Source organism: Triticum aestivum, chromosome 5A, assembly GCF_018294505.1.
Source record: "Triticum aestivum cultivar Chinese Spring chromosome 5A, IWGSC CS RefSeq v2.1, whole genome shotgun sequence".
NCBI classification, from domain to species: domain Eukaryota; kingdom Viridiplantae; phylum Streptophyta; class Magnoliopsida; order Poales; family Poaceae; genus Triticum; species Triticum aestivum.
In genome coordinates, this window is record NC_057806.1 from 337,405,763 (window position 1) to 337,418,602 (window position 12,840).

The window sequence follows — 12,840 nt, forward strand, 5'->3', positions numbered from 1 at the left end:
TAGTTAAATAAAATAAAATGTCATGTTTTGTCTGTTTTCTGAATTTCCCGTGTAATAAAAAAATGACCCAAAAATAAAAGTTCTCAGAATGCCCAGAAAATTTAATACGATTTTTTGTGAATATTTGAGAATTTTTGCTGCAATAAACATCACAGGGAGGTGCACCAGGTGGGCACAACCCACCTGGGCACGCCAACACCCCCAGGCACGCCCTGGTGGGTTGTGGTCCCCATGTGGCCCCCCTCACTTATCTCTTTAGCCCACATCATCACTTACCTCCAGAAAAAATCTCCATTGCTCTCTTTCCCGTGTTCTTGAGCTCAAACCCATGGATTTCGATCTCTTTGCTCGAAGCTCCCTTTCCGAAACTGTTTCAGGGGATTGTTGCTTGGTATGTGACTCCATCATTTGTCCAATTAGTTTTCGTTTTAGTGACTTATACTTTGAATAATTAGCTACTCTTGGTGCTGCTGTGGATGTGCCTGCATGTTGAATTCTTAGTGTTCTAAGTTGTTTGAATGCTTGTTATGGCCTCTATGTATCGGTATTATTAGTTGCTATAAATCTTACAAAGTTTTGTTGAAAAATTTTTGTCACTCCAAAATTTTTATTTTCAGAAATTGTACGCAGACATGAATATCTTCAGGAAGTTTGGCTCTAAGAAGAACTCCAAGGGTGTTATTGGGGAGTCTTCTGACACTGATCTCCACCCTCGGAGGTTGGCGGAGGTATAGCTGTGCGAATGGCCGCACACCCCATTCCTACAAGAGGCTGGAATTCTTGAGGAGTTCACGCAATATATTGCCAACGCCGGCCTCACTAACTTCATTGCAGATGAGTGTGACCAGCACCAAATCGTCACAAACATCTTTGCTTAGAGCTTTACTTTCTTGCCTAGAAATAATCCTCCTGAAGTGAGCTTTGATTTATACGCTGGAAACCATCAGATACCACTTACTGAGTTTTGTGACATATGCTTGATCCCGTCTGATGGGAGCTTGGCTGAGCCTAGACTGGCCGAGTTTGAGGCCATTTATCGCACTTTTACAGTGGGTGATGAGAGAGTAGTGTCAGCCATCACTTCCGGTGGCTTACATTTTCCCGCTATTCATTACTTTGCACTTTTTATTGCCAAATGCTTGAAGGTGGGTGCATTTAGTTCACCAGACCTTGCTGTTTTATGTCGTGCATTAGAGGGCGACAACACTTATAGCTTGGGAGCTATTGTGGCTCGTCGCCTCCATCTTAATAAATTCCAGGGCAAAATACATGGTGGGATTTATGCTACTCGTTTGACGGCTCACTTCGATGTTGAGATACGCCCTCATGATTTCCCTCTTACCACAGTTTACCTAGACCGTGCAGCCATGGATCACCACCATTTCACTGATATCGAATCCCCTCACCTCCCTATTCCGTATAATCTGGTTTTTAGTGTGAGGAATCATGTTGTTATTCCATTTCCTGCTCCTGCTTTGTTTGATTCTGTTGTCAGGGGCGGATATAGGATTATGCCTGTAGACATCATCGCCTACCGGAACGCTCAGGCTGCTACTGAGGCAGCACACCAGGCACCTCCGTAGTGGGACCAGTGGATGCCCGGTCCTTAGGATCCCTACTACCCTCCAGGCTAGTGATTCATTACCAAGTTAGGCCAAAAGACTAAGCTCGGGGGAGTACGTGTCTCTCACCGACATTACATTCATGTTCACTTATTCTATTTGTCAGTGTTCACACTTTTTCATTGTATCATCCATGCTTAGATTTATTTTCTTGCTTTCTTCTTGTGTGTTTGAAAAACTTTAGAAAAACCAAAAAAATTAATTATAGTTAATTTACTTTCTATGCATGCTTAGTTGTAGTATCAAAAAGAAAACCCAAAAAGATTTCCTTGTTCTTCTTTTGCTTGTTGGGAGCTTTCCGTGTAAATAGTTTTTCTCATTTTTGTTTTTTCCTTATTTGCTTACTTTATAAAACCAAAAACTCCAAAATATTTCAGTGTGTTTCTATGAATTTCTTTTCTTTTATTTGAGTTGTACCGAGGAGAAGACGACAATGAAAATGTTGAGTGGCTCTGATTTGAATAATTGTTGAACTAATAGAGAGCCCATTTTACCTTGTCTTCTCCTGTTGAATAAAATATTTTGCAGATTCAACTTAGTCCATGGCACTCTTGCACTATTATTATTTTCATATCATTTGGTCATGCAAGTGAAAGGCAATAATGAAGATATTTGATGAACTAGCCGTGGCAAAAAGAAACTGGTATGAACTCGACTTGTCATGTTTGTGTAAATATGTTTAACCTAGCATCCATGCTTCAGCCCATTATGATTAAACATGTTTGCAATGAAAATTAGAGATTATAGTTTCTCATGCCATGCATAAGTAGCTGGGAGTTAATAATGATTTATCTTGGATATCAACATAGCGTTAAGATGATTGTGATGTAGTATGATGATATTGTATCCTCCTCTGAATGTTCAAGTGCCTGACTTGGTACATGTTCATGCATGTAGTTGAATCAAAACCAACATAGCCTCTATAATGTTATGTTCATGGTGTTCATATCCTACTCATGATAGTGTCCAATGTTACTTATGCAAAATGCATTGTTATGATCGTTGTTGCTCTCTAGCTGGCTGCTTCTCAATCTAAATTGCTATCCTTCGCCTATACTAAGTGGGGATTCTGCTTGTACATCAAAAACCTTGAACCCAAAGTTATTCCAGATGAGTCCACCATACCTACCTGCGATATTACCCTACCGTCCTAAGTAAATTTGCATGTGCCACCTCTAAAAACTTCTAAAAAGTATCCATTTTGTGTGCCTGGATCATTCATGGAACGACAGGAGGTGGTCGATATCTTCCGTGCTAGGCGGGTTATTCCCAGGTCAAGTATTTATTCACTCGCCATCACACGAGAAAATGGGCGGTAACAGGGATGCCCGGTCCCAAACTGCAAAATACAAAAAGAGTTCATCTCTTAAATAATCAAATAAAAACTCCCAATGGAGTCAGAACCTTTACTTTTACCGCTTGGGAACCGCCACTAGCGTCCTTAGCATGGAAGATGTTGATAACTGATGGTCGTGAAGTGAATAAGAAGGGTGCATGTCTCAAAATATCATTGATCTTTGTTTTAAAAATGGAGTTCTGACACCTTTGCAAATCACGGCTTCCCTCTGCAAAGGGACTTTCTATTTACTTTTATGTTGTGTCATCACCCTCTAAAAAACAAGCGCCAGAAACTGAGTAGAGCATAGCTGTCATGATTTATGCATTGTGTGTAGCTAATGTTGGGTGCATCATGACTGGATCTTTTCTACCATGAATTACAATGTTTAGTCATTGCTTGAACTTTGGAGGTGCTCTGCATTTATGTTTTGCGGTCTCAGAAAGGGCTAGCGAGATACCATTATTGTCATATTATATCATGGTTGTTTTGACAATGTGTCACCGTTTGAGATATCTTATTATTGCTCGCTAGCTGATTATATCATTGATATGAGTCATTATAATCTTTAAGAGTTATTGTCGACATGGTTAGTTATAATGCTAGCTAAAAACCTGTGTGTTGTTTAAGCTTATTTATGCAAACAAGAGCAAAAGAGTTCGTAAAAGTTTTTCTTTCTCACTTTCAGTTTATCAACTGAATTTCTTGAGGACAAGCAAATGTTTAAACTTGGGGGAGTTGATACATCTCCAACGTATCTACTTTTTCTCACGCTTTTCCTCTTGTTTTGGACTCTAATTTGCATGATTTGAATGAAACTAACCCCGAACTGACGCTTGTTTCAGCAGAACTACCATGGTGTTGTTTTTGTGCAGAAATAAAAGTTCTTGGAATGGAACGAAACTTTGCAAGGATTTTTAATATCAATAATAAGAATTTCTGGAGCCAAGACCCACCAAAGAGGGGCCCCTAGGTGGGCACAACCCACCAGGGCACGACCCCCTCTCCTAGCGCGCCCAGGTGGGTTGTACCCACATGGTGGCCCGCTGACGACACCCCTGATACTACAAAATCACATATTTCCAGAAAAAAATCAAGGAGAAAGAATTATCATGATCCACGAGACGGAGCCGCCGCCAAGCCCTGTTCTTCCTCGGGAGGGCAGATTTGGAGTTCGTTTGGGGCTCCGGAGAGGGGGGGGGTCTTCGTTCTTCGTCATCACCAACCCTTCTCCATCACCAATTCCATGATGCTCCCCACCGGGAGTGAGTAATTCCTTCATAGGCTCGCTGGTCGGTGAGGAGTTGGGTGAGATTCATCATGTAATCGAGTTAGTTTTGTTAGGGCATGATCCCTAGTATCCACTATGTTCTTAGATTGATGTTGCTATGAGTTTGCTATGTTTAATGCTTGTCACTTTGGGCCCGGGTGCCATGATTTCAGATCTGAACCGTTTATGAATTCATCATTATATCCATGTTTTAGATCCGATCTTGCAAGTTATAGTCACCTACTATGGTTATGATCGAACAACCCCAGAGTGACAACAACCGAGCCCACTCTCGATGATGACCGTAGTTTGAGGAGTTCATGTATTCACTATGTGTTAATGCTTTGTTCTGGTTCTCTAGTAAAAGGAGGCCTTAATATCCCTTAGTTTCCAATATGGACCTCGCTGCCACGGGAGGGTAGGACAAAAGATATCATGCAAGTTCTTTTAATAAAGCACGCATGACTATTTACGGAATACATGCCTACATTATATCGATGAACTGGAGCTAGTGCCATATCACCCTAGGTTATAACTATCACATGATGAATATCATCCAACAAGTCAGCGATCCAATGCCTACAAATTTATCCTTATTGATCTTGCTGCATTACTATTGCTATCATCACTGTTACACTTGCTACAAACTATTGCTATCATTGTTACTGTTACCATTGCTGCTGTCACTATTATGAAAACTATCAAACTACTTTGCTGTAGATAATTAATCTCCAGGTGTGGTTGAATTGACAACTCAGCTGCTAATACCTTCAAATAATATTTGGCTCCCCTTGTGTCGAATATATAAATTTGGGTTAAGTATTACCCTCGAAAAATGTTGTGATCCCCCATACTTCTGGGTTATCATGCAGCAGGGGGGACACTTGGCCTTTTACAGGCCTATAAGAGGAAAGGGCAACAGTAGCAATCATCCTACGCTCCCATTCCATCACCCTTGCACGTGGAATCCTGAGCTTCGACGCCCAGATCCATTCTCAAATTCACCCATTTCCTCTAGCGCTCACATCTTCGACTTTCAGCAATGGCTACACCAACTTGAAGGGCCACTTGGTAGGCTCCCTCATCATGGAGGGCGTGATTCAGGAGCTCCAGAATGCCGGATACATCCGCATCAACGTCGCTTACTGGTCTCCAGAGCCAAACCGGCGGGTCCCTACTCCCAAGCCAGGGAGAGGGCTATCTTTTTTCCCCACCTCATATGAGGTTTGGGATTTCCCATGCACCCCTTTGTATGTCGGATCCTCTTCTACTATGGGTTAGATTTCCACCATCTAGCCATGAATTTGATCCTTCACCTGGCAGCATGAATCACTGTTTGCGAGGCCTTCCTCCGCATTAAGCGGCACTTTGGCCTATGGCTGAAAACATTTGGCATCAAGCCGAAGAGCAGCAGCGATGATCTAGCAGAGTGCGGAGGAGCAATGATTAGCAAGATCCATACACTTACTTGGTTCGAAGGCACCTTCGTGGAGACAATTAAGGAATGACAGCGAGAGTGGTTCTACATTACTAAACCACTCATCGGCGGCCATGCCGAGGTCATAGCCTTCTCAGCGGCGCCTCCGAGGAGGCTCGTCTCTTGAAAGAAGAAGGGCCTAGATTGGGGGCAAACCCGAAGAGTGAGGAGTTCATGTATTCACTATGTGATGACAACCCCGGAGTGACAACAACCGGGCCCACTCTCTGTAATGACCATAGTTTGAGGAGTTCATGTATTCACTATGTGTTAATGCTTTGGTCTGGTACTCTATTAAAAGGAGGCCTTAATATCCCTTAGTTTCCAATAGGACCCCGCTGCCATGGGAGGGTAGGACAAAAGATGTCATGCAAGTTCTTTTCCATAAGCACATATGACTATATTCAGAATACATGCCTACATTATATTGATGAACTGGAGCTAGTTCTGTGTCACCCTAGGTTATGACTCTTACATCATGAACCGCATCCAGCATAATTCTGTATCACCGATCCATTGCATACGAGCTTCCATATATTGTTCTTCGCTTATTTACTTTTCCGTTGCTATTGTTATCATCACTATAAAACACCAAAAATATTACTTTTGATATCGTTACCTTTTATCACCATTACCATTATTATGATATTAATTTTCTACTAAACACTTTGCTGCAGATATTAAGTTTCCAGGTGTGGTTGAATTGACAACTCAGGTACTAATTGCTACCTCTTGAGCTTGCGTTGGATTTCCCCGAAGAAGAAAGGATGATGCAGCAGAGTAGCGTAAGTATTTCCCTCAATTTTTGAGAACCAAGGTATCAATCCAGTAGGAGGCCATGCTCAAGTCCCTCGTACCTACAAAAAATGATAGCTACTCGCTACCAACGCGATTAGGGGTTGTCAATCCCTTCACGGTCACTTACGAGAGTGAGATCTGATAGATATTATATTTTTTGGTATTTTTGGTATAGAGATGCAAAGTAAAAAGTAAAAGGCAAAGCAAAAAGCAAAGCAAGATTAAAGTGATGGAGATTGATATGATGAGAATAGACCCCGGGGCCATAGGTTTCACTAGTGGCTTCTCTCAAGAGCATAAGTATTCTACGGTGGGTGAACAAATTACTGTTGAGCAATTGACAGAATTGAGCATAGTTATGAGAATATCTAGGCATGATCATGTATATAGGCATCACGTCTGTGACAAGTAGACCGAAACGATTCTGCATCTACTACTACTACTACTCCACTCATCGACTGCTATCCAGCATGCATCTAGAGTATTAAGTTAAAAACAGAATAACGCTTTAAGCAAGATGACATGATGTAGAGAGATAAATTCATGCAATATGAAATAAACCCCTTATTGTTATCCTCGATGGCAACGATACAATACGTGCCTTGCTACCCCTTCTGTCACTGGGAAAGGACACCGCAAGATCGAACCCAAAGCTAAGCACTTCTCCCATGGCAAGAACTACCAATCTAGTTGGCCAAACCAAACGGATAATTCGAAGAGACTTGCAAAGATAACCAATCATACATAAAAGAATTCAGAGAAGATTCAAATATTATTCATAGATAGACTTGATCATAAACCCGCAATTCATCGGTCTCAACAAACACACCGCAAAAAGAAGAAGATTACATCAAATAGATCTCCACGAGAGAGGGGGAGAACTTTGTATTGAGATCCAAAAAGAGAGAAGAAGCCATCTAGCTAATAACTATGGACCCAAAGGTCTGAGGTAAACTACTCACACTTCATCGGAGAGGCTATGATGATGTATAAGCCCTCCGTGATGATGGCCCTCTCCGACAAAGCTCCGGAACAGGCCCCAAGATGGGATCTCATGGATACAGAAAGTTGCGGTGGTGGAATTAGGTTTTTGGCTCCGTCTCTGTTCGTTTGGGGGTACGTAGGTATATATAGGAGGAAGAAGTATGTCGGTGGAGCTTCGGTGGGCCCACGAGGGTGGGGGCGCGCCTGGGGGTATAGGGCGCGCACCCCTACCTCGTGCCCACCTCGAAGCTTCCTTGGCGTAGGGTCCAAGTCTCCTGGGTCATATTCGGGAAGAAAATAACGTTCCAGAAAGGTTTATTCTGTTTGGACTCCGTTTGATATTCCGTTTCTTCGAAACACTGAAATAGGCAAAAAACAACAATTCTGGGCTGGGCCTCCGGTTAATAGGTTAGTCCCAAAAATAATATAAAAGTGGAAAATAAAGCCCAATATAGTCCAAAACAGTAGATAATATAGCATGGAGCAATCAAAAATTATAGATATGTTGGAGACGTATCAGGCATCCCCAAGCTTAATTCCTGCTCGTCCTCGAGTAGGTAAATGATAAAAAGAGAATTTTTTATGCGGAGTGCTACTTGGCATAATTTCAATGCAAATCTTCTTAATTGTGATATGAATATTCAGATTCGAAAGATTCAAGACAAAAGTTTATATTGACATAGAAATAATAATACTTCAAGTATACTAACAAAGCAATTATGTCTTCTCAAAATAACATGGCCACAGAAAGTTATCCCTACAAAATCATATAGTCTGGCTATGCTCTATCTTCACCATACAAAGTATTTAAATCATGCACAACCCCGATGACAAGCCAAGAAATTGTTTCATACTCTAACTTTTTCAAAACTTTTTCAATCTTCACGCAATACATGAGCGTGAGCCATGGATATAGCACTATATGTGGAATAGAATGGTGGTTGTGGAGAAGACAAAAAGAGGGGAAGATAGTCTCACATCATCTAGGCGTATCAACGGGCTATGGAGATGCCCATCAATAGATATCAATGTGAGTGAGTAGGGATTGCCATGCAACGGATGCACTAGAGCTATAAGTATATGAAAGCTCATCAAAAGAAACTAAGTGGGTGTGCATCCAACTTGCTTGCTCACGAAGACCTAGGGCATTTTGAGGAAGCCCATCATTGGAATATACAAGCCAAGTTCTATAATGCAAAATTCCCACTAGTATATGAAAGTGACATAACGGGAGACTCTCTATCATGAAGATCATGGTGCTACTTTGAAGCACAAGTGTGGTAGAAGGATAGTAACATCGTCCCTTCTCTCTTTTTCTCTCATTTTTATTTGGGCCTTTTCTCTTTTTTATGGCCTCTTTTTTATCTCTTTTTTTATTTTTCGTCCGGAGTCTCATCCCGACTTATGGGGGAATCATAGTCTCCATCATTCTTTCCTCACTTGGGACAATGCTCTAAAAATGATGATCATCACACTTTTATTTTTCTTACAACTCAACAACTCGATACTTAGAACAAAATATGACTCTATATGAATGCCTCCGGCGGTGTACCGGGATATGCAATGAATCAAGAGTGACATGTATGACAAAATTATGAACGGTGGCTTTGCCACAAATACGATGTCAACTACATGATCATGCTAGCAATATGACAGTGATGGAGCGTGCCATAATAAACGGAATGGTGGAAAGTTGCATGGCAATATATCTCGGAATGGCTATGGAAATGCCATGATAGGTAGGTATGGTGGCTGTTTTGAGGAAGGTATATGGTAGGTGTATGATACCGGCGAAAAGTGTGCGGTATTAGAGAGGCTAGCAATGGTGGAAGGATGGGAAAAAGTGCATATAATCCATGGAATCAACATTAGTCATAAAGAACCCATATACTTATTGCAAAAATCTAGAAGTTATCAAAGCAAAGTATTACGCGCATGCTCCTAGGGGGATAGATTGGTAGGAAAATACCATCACTCATCCCCGTCCGCCACTCATAAGGAAGACAATCAATAAATAAATCATGCTCCGACTTCATCACATAACGGTTCACCATACGTGCATGCTACGGGAATCACAAACTTTAACACAAGTATTCTTTAAATTCACAACTACTCAACTAGCATGACTCTAATATTATCACCTCCATATCTCAAAACAATTATCATGCTTCAATCTTTTCTTAGTATTCAATGCACTCAAAAGAAAGTTTCACAAATCTTGAATACCAAGCTTGTTATTATTAAGAAAATTACCATGCTATTAAGAGACTCTCAAAATAATTTAAGTGAAGCATGAGAGATCAATAGTTTCTTTAAAACAAATCCACCACCGTGCTCTTAAAAGATCTAACTAAAGCACATAGAGCAAAATTATAATGCTCAAAAGATATAAGTGAAGCACATAGAGCAAAACTACATAGCTCAAAAGATATAAGTGAAGCACATAGAGCAAAATTATAACGCTCAAAAGGTATAAGTGAAGCACATAGAGCAAAACTACATAGCTCAAAAGATATAAGTGAAGCACATAGAGTATTCTATCAAATTTTAATTCATGTATGGCTCTCTCAAAAGGTGTGTACAGAAAGGACGATTGTGGCACACTAAAACACAAAGACACAAATAATACAAGACGCTCCAAGCAAAACACATATCATGTTGGTGAATAAAAATATAGCTCCAAGTAAATTACCGATGGAAGTGGACGAAAGAGGGGATGCCTTCTGGGGCATCCCCAAGCTTTGACTTTTTGGTATCCTTGGATTATCTTGGGGATGCCATGGGAATCCCCAAGCTTAGACTCTTGCCACTCCTTGTTCCATAATCCATCAAAAGAATTCATCCAAAACTTGAAAACTTCACAACACAAAACTCAATAGAAATCTCGTGAGCTCCGTTAGAGAAAGAAAACAAAAGACCACTTCAAGGTACTGTAATGAACTCATTATTTATTTATATTGGTGTTAAACTTACTGTATTCCAACTTCTCTATGGATTATAAACTATTTTACTAGCCATAGATTCATCAAAATAAGCAAACAACACACGAAAAACAGAATCTGTCAAAAACAGAACAGTCTGTAGTAATCTGTATCTAGCGCAAGATCTGGAACCCCAAAAATTCTAAAATAAATTTCTGGACGTGCGGAATTTATATATTAATCATCTTCAAAAGGAAGTACCTAAATATCACTCTCCAAATAAAAATGATAGGAGTTCTCGTGAGCACTAAAGTTTCTGTTTTTACAGCAAGTTCAACAAGACTTTCCCCAAGTCTTCCCAACGATTCTACTTGGCACAAACACTAATTAAACACACAAAAAACAACCAAAACAGATGCTAAATAAATTATTTATTACTAAACAGGAGCAAAAAGCAAGGAAAAAATAAAATTGGGTTGCCTCCCAACAAGCGCTATCCTTTAACGCCCCTAGCTAGGAATAAAAGCGAGGATAGATCTAGGTATTGCCATCTTTGGTAGGCAATCCATAAGTGGCTCTCATGACAGTTTCATATGGAAATTTTATTTTCTTTCTTGGAAAGTGTTCCATGCCCTTTTTTAATGGAAATTGAAATCTAATATTCCCTTCCTTCATATCAATAATCGCACCAACCGTTCTAAGGAAAGGTCTACCAAGAATAATAGGGCAAGAAGGACTGCAATCTATATCAAGAACAATGAAATCTACGGGCACATAATTCCTATTTGCAAAAATAAGAACATCATTAATCCTTCCCATAGGTTTCTTAATAGTAGAATCCGCAAGATGCAAGTTTAGAGAGCAATCATCAAAATCGTGGAAATCTAGCAAATCACACAAAGTTTTGGGGATAGTGGAGACACTAGCACCCAAATCACACAAAGCATAAAACTCATGATATTTAATTTTAATTTTAATAGTTGGTTCCCACTCATCATAGAGTTTTCTAAGGATAAAAACTTTCAACTCAAGTTTTTCTTCATAAGATTGCATCAAGGCATCAACAATATGTTCGGTGAAGGCTTTCTTTTGACTATAAGCATGTGGAGAATTTAGCATGGATTGCAACAAGGAAATACAATCAATTAAAGAGCAACTTTCGTAATTAAATTCCTTGAAATATAATATAGTGGGTTTAGCAACATCTAGATTTTTATTTCTTTCAATCCCACTTTCATCAATTTCATCATAAAGATCTAAATACTCCGAATTTTTGGAACGCTTCTAGGTAAAGGAAGATCATATTCAGTTTCATCAAGATTCATATTGCAAAACAAAGATTTAATAGGAGACACATCAATAACTTTTAGATCTTCATCTTGATTTTCATAAGAATTGGAAGAACACGCTTTAATAAAGTCATCTTTGGAAGCACGCATCCTAGCGGTTCTTTCCTTGCACTCATCAAGGGAAATTCTCATGGCTTTGAGAGACTCATTAATATAATGCTTAAGAGGAATAGATCTAAGCTTTAAAGAATCAACCTCAAGAGAAATTCTATCAACGTTCCTAGCCAAATCATCAACTTTAAGCAATTTCTCTTCAAGCAAAGCATTAAAATTCTTTTGTGAATTCATAAACTCTTTAACACTATTCTCAAATTCAGAGGGAATCTTATTATAATTTCCATAAGAGTTGTTGTAGGAATTCCCAAAATTATTAGAAGGATTACTAGGATATGGCCTAGGATTAAAATTCCCTCTATAAGAGTTGTTACCAAAATTATTCCTACCAACAAAAATCACATCCATAGATTCATTGTTATTCTCAATCAAAGTAGATAAAGGCATATCATTAGGATCAGAAGAAACACTCTTAGTAGCAAATAATTTCATAAGTTCATCCATCTTTCCACTCAACACATTGATTTCTTCTATCGCATGCACTTTTTTATTAGAAGATCTTGCAGTATGCCATTGAGAATAATTAACCATAATATTATCTAGGAGTTTAGTAGCATCTCCTAAAGTGATTTCCATAAAAGTGTCTCCCGCGGCCGAATCTAAAAGATTTCTAGAAGCAAAATTCAATCCGGCATAAAAAATTTGTATAATCATCCACAAATTCAAACCATGAGTAGGGTAATTACATATCATTAATTTCATGCTCTCCCAAGCTTGTGCAACATGTTCATGATCAAGTTGCTTAAAGTTCATAATATCGTTTCTAAGAGAGATGATTTTAGCGGGAGGGAAATACTTAGATATAAAAGCATCTTTGCACTTGTTCCAAGAATCAATACTATTTTTAGGCAAAGACAAAAACCAAGCTTCAACACAATCTCTAAGCGAAAAAGGAAATAGCTTCAATTTAACGACATCATTATCGACATCTTTTTTGTTTCGCATATCACATAAATCAATGAAGCTATT